We start from the raw sequence: 18617 nt of genomic DNA, 5'->3' as shown, positions 1-18617 counted from the left end.
CATGAATTAGATTTCATACCTTGTCTTTGCTTGAAGCACTGTGCTGCAAATACTTTGAGTGTAAAGGTTCCCAGAGAATAATTTTCACATCAGGTAGAACTAGTGCAAAAAGAAATGCTGCCTGAAGGAAAAACTGCTCTAATATAGTCTCTCTGATTAGGGCCCAATTAAAAAAAATTAATCATATGCTTAACTTGATCTTGATGTCAAATGGGACTTGAGCAGAAACTTAAAGTTAAGCAAGTGCTAAAGTGCTTTGCTGAATCAGGGACTTAAACATTAACTAGTTAACGCTTTTGCAGATGATGAAGCTGAAGCTCAGAGTTTTAGTGATTTGCTTGAAAATATGTGGAGAGCCAAAAACAGAACCCTGATCATCTTACTCCCAGTCCTATGTTTGAACCACAAGCCCATCATTTCTCCCAATACCCAGCTAAAACAGCAAAACACAGAAATCCCACATCTTTTCCAGTTTACTAACCTAGCAACATAAAACTTTTATTTGTGAAGTATTTTCCTGTTTCTGAAGCATGTTAATAGATATAATATGTAAATATACACTATTTAAGGCATATATTCTCAATGCATGCACATAACTCCTATCAGTAGTAAATTAGTTTAAATGAATGGATTTAAAAGTGAAAATATATTATATTACATTTTAGAATAACTAGGTCCAAAGGGTGCAGAGGATAGAAAACTGGTGGAGGAGTTTGTGAAAATAAAAGTGAAGTGTTGGCCATGGGTTCTGGATTGATAGCCCTGTAGAATAAAGTCTCCTATTCATCCACAAGGAAGGTGAAGCATAGGTAGCAGCAGTGGCATGAGCTTTCATACACTGTGTCAACACTGTTTTGGACAGATCGCTACTAAAGATGACGAGAGGGATAGTTCATTCTCCCTATTACTTCTCACTTTGACCTGTCTGGGTTGACTATCAACATCAGCCAGGATAGTGTTATTGTGATGTGTTCATGAGGAACTATATTGAGATACAACGTATTTAATGCAGAAGATTCAACAGCCATCAGATGGTACTGACTTTCAATAATCTTGGCACAAAAAGTGGGAGTGTGCTAGTAAAATTCAGAGGACACAGAGTTAGAAGGTCTTGCCAATACAGAGGAGGAGTGGAATTTCATAAGATTTGGATGACCTTGAAAACTAGAATAAGGGAAACGGGATGAAATTTAATAGTGCAAAGTGTAAGGTCATGCACCTAGGGCAGGGGTGGGCAAACTATGGCCTATGGGGTCTTGCCCCGCTCTGCACGTGCCAAGGCTCCGCACAGCTCCCGAGAAGCAGCCAGCGTGTTCCCCCTCCAGCTCCTACGTGTTGGGGCAGCCAGGGAGCTCCACATGCTGCCCCCGCCCCAACTGCCAGCTCTGCAGCTCCTGTTGGCCAGGAACCGCGGCCAATGGGAGCTGTAGGGGCAGCGTGTGCACAGAGCCGCCTGGCCACACCTCTGCGTAGGAGCCAGAGGAGGGGCATGCCACTGCTTCTGGGAGTTGTCTGAGATAAGCACACCCGAAGCCTGCACACCCCTGACCTCCTCCCATGCCCCAACCACCTGCCCCAGCCCTGATCCCCCTCCCATCCTCTGAACCCCTCGGTCCCAGCCCAGAGCACCCTTCTGCACCCAAAACGCCTCATCCCCAGCCCCATCCCAGAGCCCGCAACCCCAGCCGGAGCCCTCACCCCCCCAACCCAACCCCGTGCCCCAGCCCAGGGCCCCTCCTCTGCATCCCAACCCCCACCCTCAGCCCTCTCCTGCACCCATCCTGAACCCCTCATTTCCAGCCCCACCCTGGAATCCGCACCCCCAGTCCGGAGCCCATACCCCTCAGCCCAGAGCCCCCTCCCATACTCCAAACCCCTCTGCTCCACCCCAAGCCCGCAGCCCCCTCCTGCACTCCAAACCCGTCATCTCTGGCCCCATCCCAGAGCCCGCACCTCCAACCAGAGCCCTCACACCCTCCCGCATCCCAACCCCCAATTTTGTGAACATTCAGGGCCCACCATACAAATTAAATACCCAGATGTGGCCCTCAGGCCAAATGTTTGTCCACCCCGACCTAGGGTCTAACAACAAGAATTTATGCTATACGCTGGGAATGTATCAGTTGGAAGCAACAGAGAAGGAGAAAGACCTGGGTGTATTGGTCAATCACAGGATGACTATGAGTCACCAACATGATGCTCATAGTTATGAAAAAAGTTAATGCACTCTTAGGATGCATCAGGTGAGGTATTTCCAGTAGGGATAGGGAAGTGGTATTTCCATTATACAAGGCACTGGAGAGATCTCATCTGGAATACTGTGTGCCATTCTGGTCTCCCATATTTAAGAAAGATTAATTCAAACTGGAACAGGTGCAGAGGAGGCTTACTAGGATGAACAGAGGAATGGAGAGCCTCCCTTATGAGAGGAGACTCACAGACCTTTGCTTGCTTAGCCTAACAAAACAAAGACTTAAGGAAGATATGATTGCTCTCTATAAATACATCAGAGGGATAAATACTGGGGAGGGACGGGAGTTATTTAAGTTAAGGGCCAATGTTGGCCTAAGAAAGAACAGTTACTCATCTTCTCATAACTGTTGTTCTTAGAGATATGTTGCTCACATCGATTCCAATTAGGTGTGCGCGCGCTGCGTGCCCAGTCGTCGGAAAGTTTTTCCCCTAGCAGCACCTGTCGGGTTGGCTGTGGAGCCCCCTGGAGTGGCACCCCCATAGCGCACTATATATGACCCTGCTGACTCTGCGCCTCCTCAGTTCCTTCTTGCTGGCTACTCCGACAGAGGGGAAGGCAGGTGGGTATTGGAATGGATATGAGCAACACATCTCCAAGAACAACAGTTACGAGAAGGTGAGCAACTGTTCTCTCTTCTTCAAGAGATTGCTCATATTGATTCCAGTTAGGTGACTCCCAAGCCTTACCCTAGGTGGTGGGGTCAGAATTATGGAATCGCTGATTGGAGCACTGCTCTGCCGAAAGTTGCATCATCTCTGGCATGCTGGATGATGGTGTAATGAGAGGTGAACGTATGCACCGAGGACCAAGTTGTTGCCCTGCAGATTTCTTGGATTGGTACTTGGGGCAGGAATGCCTCCGATAAGACTTGTGCCTGTGTGGAGTGTGCCATAAGAGCTGACGCTGGGATTTTGGCTAACTCATAGCATGTGCAGATGAAGGACGTGATCCAGGAAAATATTCTTTGTGATTATACCAGGAGCCCTCTCATCCGGTCTGCCACCGCTATGAATAGCTGGTTCGACTTTCTGAATGGCTTAGTGCATTTGATGTAGAAGGCTAGTGCCTGCCTAACATCCAGAGAGTGCAGCCTCTGCTCGCAGTTACTGGCATGTGGCTTGGGGAAGAAAACGGGCAGGTATATGCCTTGACTCGTGTGAAAATGTGACACGACCTTAGGAAGATAGGCCGGATGAGGCCTAAGTTGCACCTTATTCTTGTGGAAGACTGTGTAAGGTGAGTGAGAGGTGAGGGCCTTCAACTCAGACACCCTGCATGTTGAGATCACGGCGACCAGAAAAGCTACCTTGTATGATAGATAGAGGAGGGAGCAAGTAACTAGCAGTTCAAACGGGGGACCCATTAGTTTGGAAACGACCAAGTTAAGGTTCCACGCAGGGTCTGGCTGTCTAATCTGGGGATGGAGGCGTTCCAGGCCCTTGAAAAAAATGTCCCACCATGGGGTTGGCAAATACTCCTGGGTGGAAGGCTGAGATAGCAGTGAGGTGTGCCTTGATGGATGACATTCCCAGGCCTTGCTGTTTTAGGTGCAGAAGGTAGTCTAGGATGAATGGTATAGGCACCTGGATTGGAGGTGTGTGATCCTGGGCACACCAGCAAGTGAACCTCTTCCACTTAGCTAGATAAGTGGCCCTGGTGGATGGTTTCCTCCTGCAAAGTAGGACCACCCTTATAGGTTCCGAGCACAGACGTTCCATGGAGTTTAACCATGAAGCTTCCAAGCCGTGAGATGGAGAGACTTGAGGTCTGGGTGGAACAGGCGACCGTGGTTCTGAGTGAGCAGGTCGGGGTGGAGTGGCAACACAATCGGGGTGTCCACTGACAGTTCCAAGAGAGTGGTGTACCAGCGTTGTCGATGCCACCAGGATTACCTCCGCTCTGTCCCTGTGGACCTTGAGAAGAACCTTGTGTGCCAGAGGGAACGGGGGAAAAGTGTACAACAGGCAGCCTCCCCAGGGTAGCAGAAATGCGTCCATGACTGAGCCTGGGCTGTGATTCTGAAAGAAGCAGAACATCGGGCACTTCCTGTTGCTGCAGGTGGCAAACAGGTCAACCTGGGGAAACCCCCACCTTTGGAAGATGGAGTGTATGACATCCGGACAGACGGACCACTCGTGATTGCGGAACAATCTGCTGAGGTGGTCTGCCAAGTCGTTCTGAGCCCCTGGGAGATGGGACGCTTGCAGGTGAATGGAGTGGGCTATGCAGAACTCACAGAGCCTGAGGGCTTCTCGACACAGGGGGAGGAACGGGCTCCACCCTGCTTGTTGATGTAAAACATGGCAGTGGTGTTGTCTGTCCTCACTACCACACACTGGCCTTGCAGCCGGGCCCAAAAATCTTGGCATGCTAGATGTACCGCCCTGAGCAACTTGATGTTGATAGGAAGGCAGAGCTTGTCCCAAGATCATAGGTCCTGCATTTGTAGATGTCCCAAATGCGCATCCCAATCCAGAGCTGATGCATCTATTACCAGGGACAAGAAGGGCTGGGGGCTATTGAAGGGGACTCCTTCACACACTATCTGAGGGTCGAGCCACCATTGGAGGGACTCGAGTATGTGCTCTGGTACCGTCACTACTAAGTCCAGGTTGTCGTGTCCCGGGCGATAGGCCGACGCAAGCCACGCTTGCAGAGGTCTGAGCCTCAGCTGGGCATGCCAGACCAGTGCAGGCTGCCACGTGGCCGAGGAGATGTAGGCAACCCCTTGCAGTAGTGATCAGGAATCGCCTGAGGCCATGAATGATGTTTGACATGACTTGGAATCGTGTCTCCGGCAGAAATGCTTGTGCCTGCACAGAGTCCAGCACTGCTCCGATGAACTCTGTTCTCTGGGTCGGAGACAAGGTTGACTTGTTCACATTGAGGAGGAGGCCAGTCTCTCGAAAGTAGATCTGACGAACCGGACCGGAGATTCCACCTGCTCCCTGGTGCGCCCCCTGAGTAGCCAGTCATCGAGATAGGGATATACCTATCTCTTGCAAAGGAAGGCTACTACGACTGACATCCCCTTAGTGAAAAACTCAGGGGGGCTGTTGTCAAACCGAGTGGGAGGACCGTGAACTGATAGTGTTTGACCATGATCCTTCGAAATTGCCAGTGCGCGGGGCGAATGGCTATGTGAAAGTACGTGTCTTTCATGTCGAGGGTGGCATACCAGTCTCCCGGATCCAGGGAAGGGATAATCATGCTCAGGGAGGCTATATGGAACTTCAATTTCACCAGGAATTCGTTGAGTCCTCGCAAGTCTAGAATGGGTTGGAGACCCCCCCTTTGCCTTGGGGATTAGGAAATAGCGGGAGTAGAATCCCTTTCCCCTTAGCTCCTGAGGAACCTCATCCGCTGCCCCTGTGGCGAGGAGCAATTGCACCCCTGGATAAGGAGTTGCTTGTGAGAGGGGTCCCTGAAGAGGGACAGGGAAGGGGGGATAGGAGGGAGGGGAGGAGCAAATTTGGAGAGAATATCCCATGCGAAGGACCCAGCGGTCCGATGTTATCTGGGACCAAGCACGGTAGAAGAGGGATAGATTATTCAGAAAACACAGGGAAGGATCCGGTATGGAGACTGGTGCTCCATCCTCGGGTGTACCTTGAAAATGACTGCTTTGAGCCCAATGAAAGTAAAGTCAGGGCCTGGTGCCCAGACTGAGGGTGGGAGGGCTTGCACCTGCCATTCCTGCCCCTGCGTCTGTAGGGATCCTGCCATGGCCGAGGAGGATATGACCGCTGTTGCTGTTGGGGCTTAAAGGGCTTTCTTTGGGTTGCTGCGGTGTGCATATCCAAGGATTTAATTGTAGCCCTGGGATCCTTTAGGCCAGGGGTAGGTAACCTGCGGCACACGCAAGCTGATTTTCTGTGGCACTCACGCTGCCCGGGTCCTGGCCACCGGTTCGGGGAGCTCTGCATTTTAATTTAATTTTAAATGACGCTTCTTAAAACATTTTAAAAACCTTATTTACTTTACATACAATAGTTTAGTTATATATTATAGACTTATAGAAAGGGACCTTCTGAAAACGTTAAAATGTATTACTGGCACATGAAACCTTAAATTAGAGTGATTAAATGAAGACTCGGCAAACCACTTCTGAAAGGCTGCCGACCCCTGCTTTAGGCTATGCAGCCTGGAGTCAGTCTGTTCAGCAAACAGACCCACCCCATCGAAAGGCAGGTCCTGCATAGTTTGTTGAACCTTGGGCAGAAGCCCTGAGGCCTGTAGCCATGAGCTACGCCTCATGGCAATTCCTGAGGACAAGATGCACGCCGCCAAGTCCACAGCATCCCGTGAGGCCTGTAAAGAGGTCCATGTCACTGCCTTGCCCTCCTCGACAATAGCCCCAAACTCCTCCTTGGACTCTAATGGTATGAATTTATTAAACTTCAGCATAGAGTTCCAGGAGTTGAAGTTGTATCTACTCAGGATTGCCTGCTGATTGGCAATCCTGAGTTGCAAGCCCCCTGTGGAGTATACTTTGCGCCCAAATAAATCCAGGCGCTTGGCATCCTTGGACTCAAGTGCTGGGGCTCGCTGCCCCTGCCTCTCCTCCTCATTCACTGCAGCCACCACCAGGGAACAGGGCTGTGGGTGTGTGAATAGATATTCGTACCCTTTAGAGGGGACGAAATATTTCCTCTCCAACCCCTTGGCAGTGGGAGGGATGGAGGCCGGAGTCTGATAAATGGTCTTTGCATTTGCCTAGATAGTTTTGATGAGTGGTAAAGCAATCCTAGATGGTCCCTCTGGTGCCAGGATATCCACCATAGGATCCTCAGACTCTACCACCTCCTCGCCTGCAGGTTCATAGTCTGTGCCACCCTCCATAGGAGCTCCTGGTAGCACAGCTATCTATAGGGGGAGGCGTGGAGGTGCCCGCCACAGCCTCATCCAGGGAGGAAGACGAGGAGGCCAGAGGGGGAACCTTCCTGATCTTCCTGGTCCTCCGGTACCTCCTGTCCTGCCTCTAATCCAGGGTCAGCCACCCCAGGGTCAGGGTGAGGAACGGAGATGGGCTCCGGGGGAGGTGGTATGGCTGGTAGCTCCTCCGCATCCCTCGGGGTGGGATGGCTGGCTGCTGCCTCCAGGACCCTTGCCTCGGACGCCACCGAGCGGGAGCCCCTGGTCTGGGTGCCCTGAGCCTGGTGGTACACCCAAGGAGTTCAAAATGGCCACTCTGCTGGCCCCTGCCATAGTGTGGGCCATGGTGCTACACGCCCGTCTGGTCTGCCCTTTGCTGGCTTGCATCGGGCCAGCTCCAAGACTTTAGATCCCGTCTCCGAGCCTGAAGACGTGGACCGAGACCATGAGAGCCAGGGCGGTGCTGAGTGCTGTTGGGCCAGCGAGTGGTGCCGCAAGGCTGGAGAGTGGTGCCGCGAGTGGGGCCTGCGCGATCACCTGGAACAGTCCCGAGACGGACTCCGTCGGGACCGGGAACTGCTGCATGACAGTGATCGACGCCATGAACAGGAGCGCTGGCGAGACCTGGAGCAGTGCCACAAGTCACATTGGCACCATGAGTGCACCCAGTGCCGCGAGACTGATTGGCGCCGCGAGTCCAAGCAGTATCTTGTCCGCAATGGCGATGAGGGGAGGAGCATTGCAGGCTTTCCGCAGGATGGTGCCGCATGCTGTGGCATCGGGAGCTTGGCGCAAAGGGCAGGGAACCGTGGTGCCATCATGTCTACGAGGTCTTTTGTGGCCTCAAGTGTGTCTGGGGTGGAAGGCAGTTGTACCTCCTCCACCACCTGACACGGTGAGTCCAATTGCACCAGACTCAACTGCCCCCCTTGCGGGACCAAAGTTGATGGTGCTGGCTCCGAAGTTTTCTGCATTGGGAGCTCTTCCCTGGCACATGCCCCATTGGCCAGTTCCAAGGGATTGGGTCCTCAAGTTGGGGAACCACTCCTCACTTGTTTCCGGTGCCGCTTCTGACCCCGGGAATGGGACCGGTGCCGAGTTGCCTCCGATTGCTTCTGCACTGCAGAGCGGAGGTGCCGTGGGTCTCATCCAGAATGTTTCTGCGGTGCCGTCTCTGCCGCTGCCGGGACACTACGCACTGATGAACTTGGTGCCGGGTCCCGCTGCACTGATGCTGGTTGCGGTCTAAGTGCCACCTCCATGAGGAGCTGCTTCAGTCTAAAGTCCTGCTCCTCTTCTGTTCTCGGGCAAAACCCTTTGCAAATCCTGCACTTATCCACCTGATGGGTTTCCCTCAGACACTTTAAGCAAGCGTCATGGGGGTCGCCCATTGGCATAGGCTTGTAGTAGGACTTGCAGGGTTTGAACCCCTGGGACTTAGGCATGCCCTGGGAGAGTGTGGTTGGGGTGAAAGGGAACCCCCCCAACTCCCGACAATGAACTATTAACACTACACTAACTAATAACTAACTAAACTAACTAAGGAAACAAACACTAAAGTAAACAGAGCTAGGGAAACGTGAAGAACTTGCTGAGCAAGACGCCAAAGTTCCAACGACCATCACTGGCGGTAAGAAGGAACTGAGGAGGCACCGGATTGGCAGGGTCATATATAGAACACTATGGAGGTGCCACTCCAGAGGGCTCCACAGCCGACCCGACGGGTGCTGCTAGAGGAAAAACTTTCCAACGACTGTGCATACAGTGCGTGCACACCTAATTGGAATCGATATGAGGAATCACTCAAAGTAGAACAAATGAATATAAGCTGGTCATCAATAAGTTTAGGTATGAAATTTGACACAGATATCTAACCATCAGAGGAGCGAAATCTGAAACATCCTTCCAAGGGGGGTAGTGGGGACAAAAAAAACTGAACTTGTTTCAAGACGGAGTTTGGAAAATTTATGGAAGGGATGGTATGATGAGGTTGCCTACAATTGCCTATGGCTCATCTGTGACTGCTATTAACAAATATTGCTAACGGACGGAGATGGGACATTAGAGGGGAGGAGTCTGAGTTACTATAGAGAATTCTTTCCCAGGTGTCTGGCAGGTGGATCTTGCCCATATGGTCAGGACCGAACTGATCACCACATTTGGGGTGGGGGAAGAATTTTCCCCCAGGTCATATAGGCAGAGACCCTGGAGCTTTTTCACCTTCCTCTGCAGCACGGGGCACGGGTCCCTTGTTGATTTGAACTACAGTAAATGATGGATTCGCTGTTCTTGAAGCCTTTATAGTCAAGAGGACTTCAGTAACTCAGCCAGAGGTTATGGACCTATTACATAAGTGGGTGGGTGATGGTCTGTGGCCTGTGATGTGCAGGTCAAACTAGATCAGCGTTTCTCAAACTTTAGCAACCCGAGAACCTACATTTTGATTTAATTTTTTTCATGGACCCCCAAGCCGCTCAGACCCAGGCCCCGCCACCACTCCACCCCTTCCCCCACGGCCCCGCCCCACCTCTTCTGATCACCATCCGCTTTATAAACACTGCCCTAAACTAAATATCAATGCAATAATTCACTGCCATGCAGCAGAGCTGGAGACCAATGCTCCAGACTGGACTCAGGTTAAAACCTCCAGAAAAGTCGGGCATGAAGAGTGTGAGGGGAATGGAACTTTGCAGAGCTCACCAGGGCACGGTGCAGACTGTCACTCCACAGCACTCGCCACTTTGTGGTTTATTCAACAGCTTGTAAGTAAAGGTGCCATACGCCCAGGCTGTAAACTAGTGGAATAGGCTAGATTACCACTTTCCAGAGTACCCAAAGGAAAAAAAAAGAAAATTCAAACTAAGGCCTGCCCTTGCCCCTTTCACCAAAGCACACCTTTATGCTTTTATACCTCTTCTCCTCTTACCCCCCCTTCCTCTCTGCCTATTATTGCCATGGTCACAGGAGCCATATGCATGCTACTGTAACACTGCCAGTCTGGTTCTGTCCTCCCTACACATTACTTCCCCCCGCACACACAAAAATCACAAGCAGGAATCAGGAGAAAGAGAGCTCAATGTGAGGGAGAGGCTGAAGAATTGAAAAGCAGGGAACCTTGTTAACCAGAGGAAATTGAGAATGAACAATGGATGAGTTGGGGGAACATCTCAACTGCCCTTCCATGCTGAATAACATGGTAGGATGGCCAACTGGGAAGAATGGGTAGAGAAAAGGAACACCCAGCCCAGGAGCTGGGTGAATACAAAGAAAACTCAATCCTTTGACTCCCACTGGCTGATTCCCCACTGATTGACCAGCTAACAACAACAACGTACTTGTCTTCACAGTATTTAATACATATTAAACACGTTAGTTAACCTGTTTAAAATGCACCTTTTTACCTAGTGTAGATGTGACCTCTAATTTACTTGCTTAGCACTGTTACCAGATAAGATTGGAAGATATTTAGGTGGTGGGAGACCAAAAAGAGGCTGATGAGGGGAGATGTTGTGGCTATGGCTTGTCTAGTTGCAAGTAATTTTTGACAAGGCTGGTTTAACATGACAACAATGCTTTAAGAAGTTAGTGCACATTTATGCCCTTTGAGTATTTGATATTTTACAGCTTCTTTAAAAAAAAAAAAAATCTCAAGAAGGATGGAGCATTTTCCATCCACCGTAACACATAAAAAAAGTGCAAAAGGTCATGTTTATGTGCCTAGAAATCTGCCTTCTTATGCTAGTTCTGAATAGTCTCTCTCTCTCTCTCTCACACACACACACACACACACACACACACACACACACACACACACACACCTTCTCAAAATAAAGGGTCTCCTTCCTACAGTTCTTAATTTGAGGATGTTCTCAATTTTTGGCAAGAGGAAGCCTGCACTAGGTCTACACCGCAGTCATGAGTTGAAAATTATGTCATCCCTATTTCCTCGTTCAATAGGAAGATCATTATAGCATATCATATTTTGAGGTCAAACCACCAATTTCTAGAGCTCAATACCTTCAGTGTTTTTTTTTTCCGGATTGAGCATTACCTTCAGCAGTAGTACATGTTGCTCAATAGGATTTTTTTCCATATTGGAAGGACCATAACACAGCAATACAGCAAGATGAAAAAAAGAACTATGCACTTTCAATTATCTAACAGGAACACAGGAATTGCTATACCAGATTAGAGCAAAGGAATCCTGTTTCTGATGGAGACTAATGCCAGATGCTTTGGAGGAAAGTGCAAGAAACCTCACAGGACACAGCCATGTAATAACCAGCCCCTCAAGGAGGTTTCTTCCTAACCCCCATCAGCTGGACCTTGGTTTATGAGCAGAAGCATGAGGGTTTTCTAGCCCTTTTCTTTTACCTATGTAATGTAACTCCGGATAATCTCATTACAATAATAGTTTGGATAAACACAGAGTGCCCAAATCAGCTTCTCACGCACATTTAGCCAAATTCTCATTCCATTTACACCAGCCTAATCCCATTTAAAATCACCAGAATATATGTGGGGGGAAATTGTCCCAGTATGTTTAAGAGCTGTTGTAAAGCTTCAGTGTGGTTAAGTGGTTAGAACACCAGAGTAGGAGCTGGGAGACAGTGTTTTATTCCCAATTGTGACAGACTCACTATGTGTCCTCCATCAAATCCTTAACCTCTCTGTGTCTCTGTTTCACCATCAGTAAAATGGGGATATCTATATAAAATAGAGACATATATAAAGCACTTTGAAATCCAATAAAGAAATGTGCTTCACAAATAGAAACTATTATTTATGGCACCTAGTTGTCTCTCTATTTTGGCCCAATAGCTGGGATAAGTCTCCTGAACTCTCATACCTCATGGTCCTTCTAATTAAGCTGTCATTGGAGCTTGCAAAGCAGTGCTGAGCACCAATAATATCCAGCCACATATGTGGGTAAAGGTAAAACTGAGAAAAATGTTAACAGGGTGATGCAGATGGAGCTCAGAACATTATTACTGAAGAGATTCCCTAGGCCAGGGGTCGGCAACGTTCGGCACGCGGCTCGCCAGGGTAAGCACCCTAGCGGGCCAGGCCAGTTTATTTACCTGTTGACGCGGCAGGTTCGGCCGATCGCAGCCCCCACTGGCCGCGGTTCGCCATCCCGGGCCAATGGGGGTGGCAGGAAGCTGCAGCCAGCACATCCCTCGGCCCGCGCCACTTCCCGCCGCCCCCATTGGCCCGGGACGGCGAACTGCGGCCAGTGGGGGCCTCAATCAGCCGAACCTGCTGCGTCAACGGGTAAATAAACTGTCCCGGCCCGCTAGGGTGCTTACCCTGGCGAGCTGCGTGCCGAACATTGCCGACCCCTACCCTAGGCAATCATTGTCCAAATTGTTATTGTCACAACTTCAGGTTATGCCTTAGGGAGTGCTCCCTCAATGAGAGATCTGGCTTGCATAGTCATTCCCAGAAAAAGGAGCTTTCTGCCTCTTCTACTTCACAAATATATAATGTGCTTTCAGTCTGCAAGCTGCCCTTTATTTTTCTGGTTAGAAAATTGATGCCATGGCTCCTTTAATTTCCAATGTTGTAAATACATTATAGAATGCCCTCCTCCTGAGATTGGTTTCAAAAACCAATTTTTTTGAAGTTTGGATAAATGAAGACTGGTAGGAACCACGCTGTTCAATCTACATATAAAAACAATATCCATTTACCTAAGTGTGAGCTAATGCATTTTCTAAACTCCACCTGCACACGTCTGAAATTGCATATGAAATAACCCAGCAGTATGATTGCACCAATAACCCAAGAAATGCATTCAGCTCAAAAAGAACAAAGAAGGGTGTGTAATGCAGCAGAAGCCAAAAATGTTAATGTGTAACCATAACAGGGAATTTAAAGAGGTAAACACTTTGGGGTTTGTTTGATTATTTTTAAAAGATCAAGTTAATTTAAAAAGCAATCAATAGATTACAAGTACTACTGAGAGAGAAAGTCTCAAAACCCAAGTTTCAATTTACAAAAATCATGACCTATCCATCTGGAACTAAAAAAACACATGTAAATTCATCCAGGAATGTCTCAGAAGCTACAATAACGGCTTTTCTATGTTACTATCCTTGGGAGTTGACAAGACCTTTTTATGGAAGAATCTAGAGAGAAGCACAGGATCTCAGAAGATCATTTTTAGCATCTAAGTTGATGCCCTTAGAATTCCCTGTGGTTGGGATTTTGTGATACTCAGTCCATTTTTCATGCAACTGGGAATATACTTTTTAAAAAGCATTACTTTAAAAAACCCAGCTTGCACAAATTGGAAAACAAAAGGGCTGTAAAAAGTGTAACCAGATAATATTTTAAGCTCTTACTGCATGAGCAGCTAACCTTTTTATGTCCAATTTTGAATAGCTTTATTGCTGTTTCCATTAAAATGTTTCACCTATGTAATATTAATTTGGAATTATTTTCTAATTAGAGAGCCCTAGATTCCTATGACAGCCCTATGCATTTCTGGGGTAATGCAGTTTTTTAAAGGATACTTTTTTTCTTTAATAGTTCAAATTGTGATGCCATATGGATTTGTATGTATGAGCAGCATAAGTCACTTGTCCCTGAGTTATTGCCTTTGGTGCCTAACATCTGAGGTTTTATTATTTACCAAACAGCCTTGTATTGTACCCAAGATATGGCGAGTCAACAAAGAGCCTTAAGAAAAGACTATTCGGTTTCCATACCCTATTCTCTCCCAAGAGAGATTAAAGATCTAAAACTAAATATGTAATTGCATGGGTTGTCAAAGCAATGCTACCAGCCACCCACAGAAATTCGTGCAGAAGACTGATAGATATAAATCATTAATTCGGGTAGCAACATTATTGGGATTCAAGTGGAAAGTGCTTATGATACTTCTGTTCCTTTATGGGAAGTTGCAGACGATGGAAGGTCTAGAGCTGCAAGGCACATTTAAAATAGTGTTACCAGGGCAGAGCTAGTCTGAAGTTTAGGCTCTTTGAGCCTTTAAACTTTATTACTGTCTAGTTTAAAGCTACCTTATCAGAGTCATTTGCAATGCCCTGATCCACTACGGAAAGCTGTTAAGGGCAGATACCCAGTAACTCACTAGTTACCACAAGATTAGGTTCCAGGCTTTGGTAATTTAAGATCTTCTGAAATTATGGTTTAGGAAGTCTCCATACGGAGTCCAAAATAAAAACTTCATAGCAAAGCTTTCATTTAAAGTCTTCCCAAATGGGGCTTTGAAAGGAGCTGGCAGGCTATCCTTTAAATGTGGAAACAATCACAGCATTTTAAATATTTAAAAGCCAATCAGACAGCTTTTATATTTTGTTAAATTTTTTCAGGCATGTTTTACAAATACCTGTCCTCTGGCTTTCAAGCTGTAGAGCTCACATACCATTCTGTTCTTCTGTCCTTCAGAACTTTCTGCCCAGCTTACTGATGATCAACAATTCTAATTTTTTAAATTAATTATTTACTGTTTTGTGCATAACTAATGTACAATGAACACCCAACCCAGCCAGAAACAAAGCCTCCCTTAAAAGAAAATGTAATCAGTACAAACATGATTCTTTGGATAGGGTTGCTTTTTATCATCCCTCAAGGAGCTGACTCTGATCTATGGTAGGTACATAATTGTAGGTGACATAACATGCATGTCTCCTCAGCTCTGGCTTTTGCTCAGAATCAGGTCATTTGAAATCAGAAGATATATGACCATAAATCTGACTTATTATGAGAATAACTATAGCTCAGGGAGAAACAGATAACTTTTCCTTACATGCCAAAAGACAAACAAAAAAACAAAAGGACGATAAAAATATGCAAATCATTTTCCAAAACAACTCCCTGTAGATTTTGTCTTACTGTGTCTATCTTCTGCTACATCACATCCATGCAAGGGAAAACACTGTCTTGATTTGTGTCCTGTGCAGCACTGATCCATCGAACTCAGAAGCTGTATTTGCGTAGCTGATAATGTACAATTGTTTGCACGGGGGTGGGGGGGAAGACACAGAAATGACTGGACTTCACAATAGCATCAAGAGGGCAGGCATGCATAATCTGGTTTTTAAACACACAGGTCTCTCACATTCATAGATGCTAGAACTAGGGGTGCTACTGTACTCCCTAGCTTGAAGTGGTTTCCATCAGATACAGCATTTACAGTTTGGTTCAGTGGCTCTTGGCACCCCCACTGTACAAATTATTCCAACACCCCTTCTCGCATTACTGAAAAAAAAACAACCAATAAATAAGATCCCTTCATGCTGACAGCAGCTGTCTCATTGTTGCCGAATGGTCCTGATTAAATTGCACTGAAATTAAAATAAAAAACATTGAGGGTGACCTAGCCAACTCTCATTTTTGTACCATATCACAGGGTTTGTTTTGCTGTATTTTCTGTCATACTTCTGAGAACTGCATAAAGGAGGACAAAAACCAAAATGCGTGCCAGTTTTCTCAGTGCTACAGCACAAAAGTTACACGTCTGGCTACAAATGGCCATTCTGGATTAAACAGCGTTCCAAGTGTAAGAAGCAATGTATTACAGCCCTTACAATGTTCTCTTCTAAATTTTCATTCCAGCAGGATGGAAAATATGCCTACCTGCCTGACCCTCCATTGCAGGGAAAAACAAAATATGAAGAAGCAATGTTTTCTCAAGTACACCCTTGACAAACACATATAGTAAATTAATGTCATTGCTTTTTTTCAATTTACTTTTCATTTGTGGAGAGTTGCCACATTCTTTTATGAAGCCCAAACCTGAAGAAGCAATTTATCTAAAACAGCTAAAACATTTTATTTGGAGTAAAATAACATTTTTAATTAACATAATATTGTAGTGACTAGTCTGATGCATGAATTGTGGAAATGTGATACCTGTAAATTCAAATATTTGCATAATAGACAACCGAAAAATACATGGTCATATTTACGTTACGTTGTGTAAACTAATCAGTCACCAGTGATGGTAAGAGTGTTGCAACAGTTATTTGCGCCAAATCATGCAATAATTTGTAAACAAAGAACTGCAATTTCACACTGATGCTAGTGAGTATAAGTCTTTAAAACAATGAGTCCCATAAGTGACTTGCCCTTCCATTCACCAGTAAGTGGTATAGATTTCACAGTACATTAGTTCACATCATCATTTTAAATTATTCATTTATTCTTAACAACAGGTCAACACAGGAAGCACACATTTTGCTAATATGGCTTAATCGAGTGCTTACACTAAGTAGTTTATTTCATAGTCATAGCATTAATAAATTTATCACAAAGGTACTCTTGTAATGTGCCACCCCTGCTGCCAGTATCAGGACAGGCTTTTCAGAAAGATAGGTTTGAAGTAAGGTGCAAAATACTTGCTCCTCCTAGTGAGATAATGCTTATCTAACTTGACAATAGGCAAAACACTGCAGAACAATGTGTCTAGAATTACAGGTGATTAGATATCAGAGCACAGATATTAAAGCTATCTGAGAGCAGGTATTGATTACCCATTGCATTGCTTGAGCTATTTGTTCTAGCTATCCAGGTTCTTATACTGCACCCATCACTGTGGTATCACAACTGACTACAATAACTAATAACAAACTGCATTTTGCAGCAGGAGAGATTTTGGTGGTCAATTTTCCGCGGACAGATCAGCCACTACCTGTGTTTGACAGCCAAGGCACAATAGGCGAAGGTTGGGCTTTTCAAAGCAGTGCCGGGGGGATCTAGGTTCACAGCTCCGTCCCAATGTAATACCGGAGGAGGGTTAGCCCCCATGCCTGGATTTGAAAGTTTCAGCCAGTGACAGGGGATTTGGGGCCCCACTGACGCCAATGGGTGTTTTGCCAGTGACTTCACTGGGGGCACGACTCCCCCCCCCCCCCTACACCCTTCTCCACGGCGCGCTGTGACTTGCCCCGGAGAGGTGCACAGCACATCCCACTCCCCGAGCAGCCCCCGCCCGCCTGCCCACGGCAAGTCCCCGCGGAGCAGCGCCCGCCGGCCAGGCAACGCCCCAGCTGGACGCCGCGCGGCCCCTGCCCAGGGGGGCTTTCCGCAGCTGTGCTAGCGGATCCTACAGCCCGGCCCGGCCCCGGCACCTCCTGCCACCGCCGCTACTCACCGCCGGCCGGCCACCTGCTGGGTTCAGTCGCCGTCCCGCGTGCCCCGCTGGTGGGAGCCCGGCATCTGCCCGCCCCTTGCCGGCCCGGGCATCCCGCGAAGGGGGCGGGGGCAGGACGGGCGGGGGCCGCCTGCCTTTGCAGAGCCAGGCGCGTTTGGCAGCAGCGCCCGGCTCCGGCCGGGGGCGTGAGCTGGCTGCGCTCACCCCTCGCAGCCCGGCCCCGCCGGCGGGGCTGACTGCCCAGGCGGGGGAGTTAACCCTCGCGGCGCTGCCCACGCCGGCTCTCTGGGGGCGCTCAGGGAGCTGGGGCTGCCTGGCCCGTGGAAGCGCGGGGCGTTCTACCCAGCTCGGAGAGGGCGGGAAACGCTGCACCTTCTCTAGTGGCCAAGGGCATTGCACGGGGCAGATGCCCCCTCACCAGGGTGTTCCAAGCCAAGCCTGGCGCCCCTAGGTTAAATGGGCCTCCCGCGGCAGCAGGTTCCCTGACACCCCCACAGCCACCTTCTGGGATGCTTTTCAGTCCCTGCCCAAGTATCCAAAGCCCAGCCTTCCTTGCAGGGGGGTGGTGAAGGTAGTGAGGGACATCAGGCTTTGCCAGGGGCAGCTGGAGTCAGATCGAGCAGAGCAGGAAAGTGGAACAGGTCTAGCTCTCTCCTACCCAGAGCTCCTAGCACTGTCCTCTGTGAGGTGTAAGGTCGGGGGGGGGGGGCTCCATAAACTCAAAGCCATCACTATTCTCCAGAGTTAGGATGAGAGGAAATTTACTTTTTGCGAAAATACAAGACAGCAAGAGCCTGTAGTGAAGGAGGTCTCCCACTGCAGGGAGATGAACCACAAAGGAATGGCATGTAAAGAAAGAGACCTGTGTAAACACCACAGCTTGTCTCTTTCGCCAACAGAAGTTGGTTCAATAAAAGACGTTACCTCACCCACCTTGCATCTGAAGAAGTGAGGTTCTTACCCACGAAAGCTTATGCTCCCAGTACTTCTATTAGTCTCAAAGGTGCCACAGGACCCTCTGTTGCTTTTTACAGATTCAGACTAACACGGCTACCCCTCTGATACTCACCCACCTTGTCTCTCCAGTGTGTAGAGGCAGCCTAAGACTTCTCATTGAAATACTGAACAATGGGTCTCCATCTACGGACCTAGGAGGAGGGAAGAAGATACTTTCCACTCCAGAACAGTCCTGTGTAGATCTTTAAGGTGGGTACCTAGCAGCAACTAATTTTACAAATGGGATAAAAGCCTGTGTTTTCCAAAGTGATCTGCTAATTTGTAAGCCTTAGCCCTGACCCAGAGAACATAGGGCAGAGATGAAAAAGTCCATTGCCCCCCAGCTCCTATAGGATTGTTCCCTTCATT

General features: G+C 48.0%; 1 protein-coding gene across 2 annotated transcripts in view; it reads right to left on the bottom strand.

Moving 5' to 3' along the window:
• Positions 1–17419, bottom strand: part of LPAR3 (lysophosphatidic acid receptor 3) — a 38271-nt gene extending 20852 nt beyond the window's left edge. The window contains exon 1 of one of the 2 annotated variants that reach the window (XM_034780036.1): positions 17253–17419. The gene's annotated coding sequence lies outside the window, so the exon portion shown is untranslated. Of the gene's footprint in view, positions 1–16790; positions 16853–17252 lie in introns of those variants that run through there. The other variant, XM_034780037.1, reaches the window with a different exon arrangement.
• Positions 17420–18617: the final 1198 nt, after the last annotated feature.

The sequence above is a fragment of the Trachemys scripta genome, chromosome 8 (assembly GCF_013100865.1).
Source record: "Trachemys scripta elegans isolate TJP31775 chromosome 8, CAS_Tse_1.0, whole genome shotgun sequence".
Taxonomy (NCBI): Eukaryota; Metazoa; Chordata; order Testudines; family Emydidae; genus Trachemys; species Trachemys scripta.
This window is presented reverse-complemented; position numbering and strand designations above follow the sequence as displayed.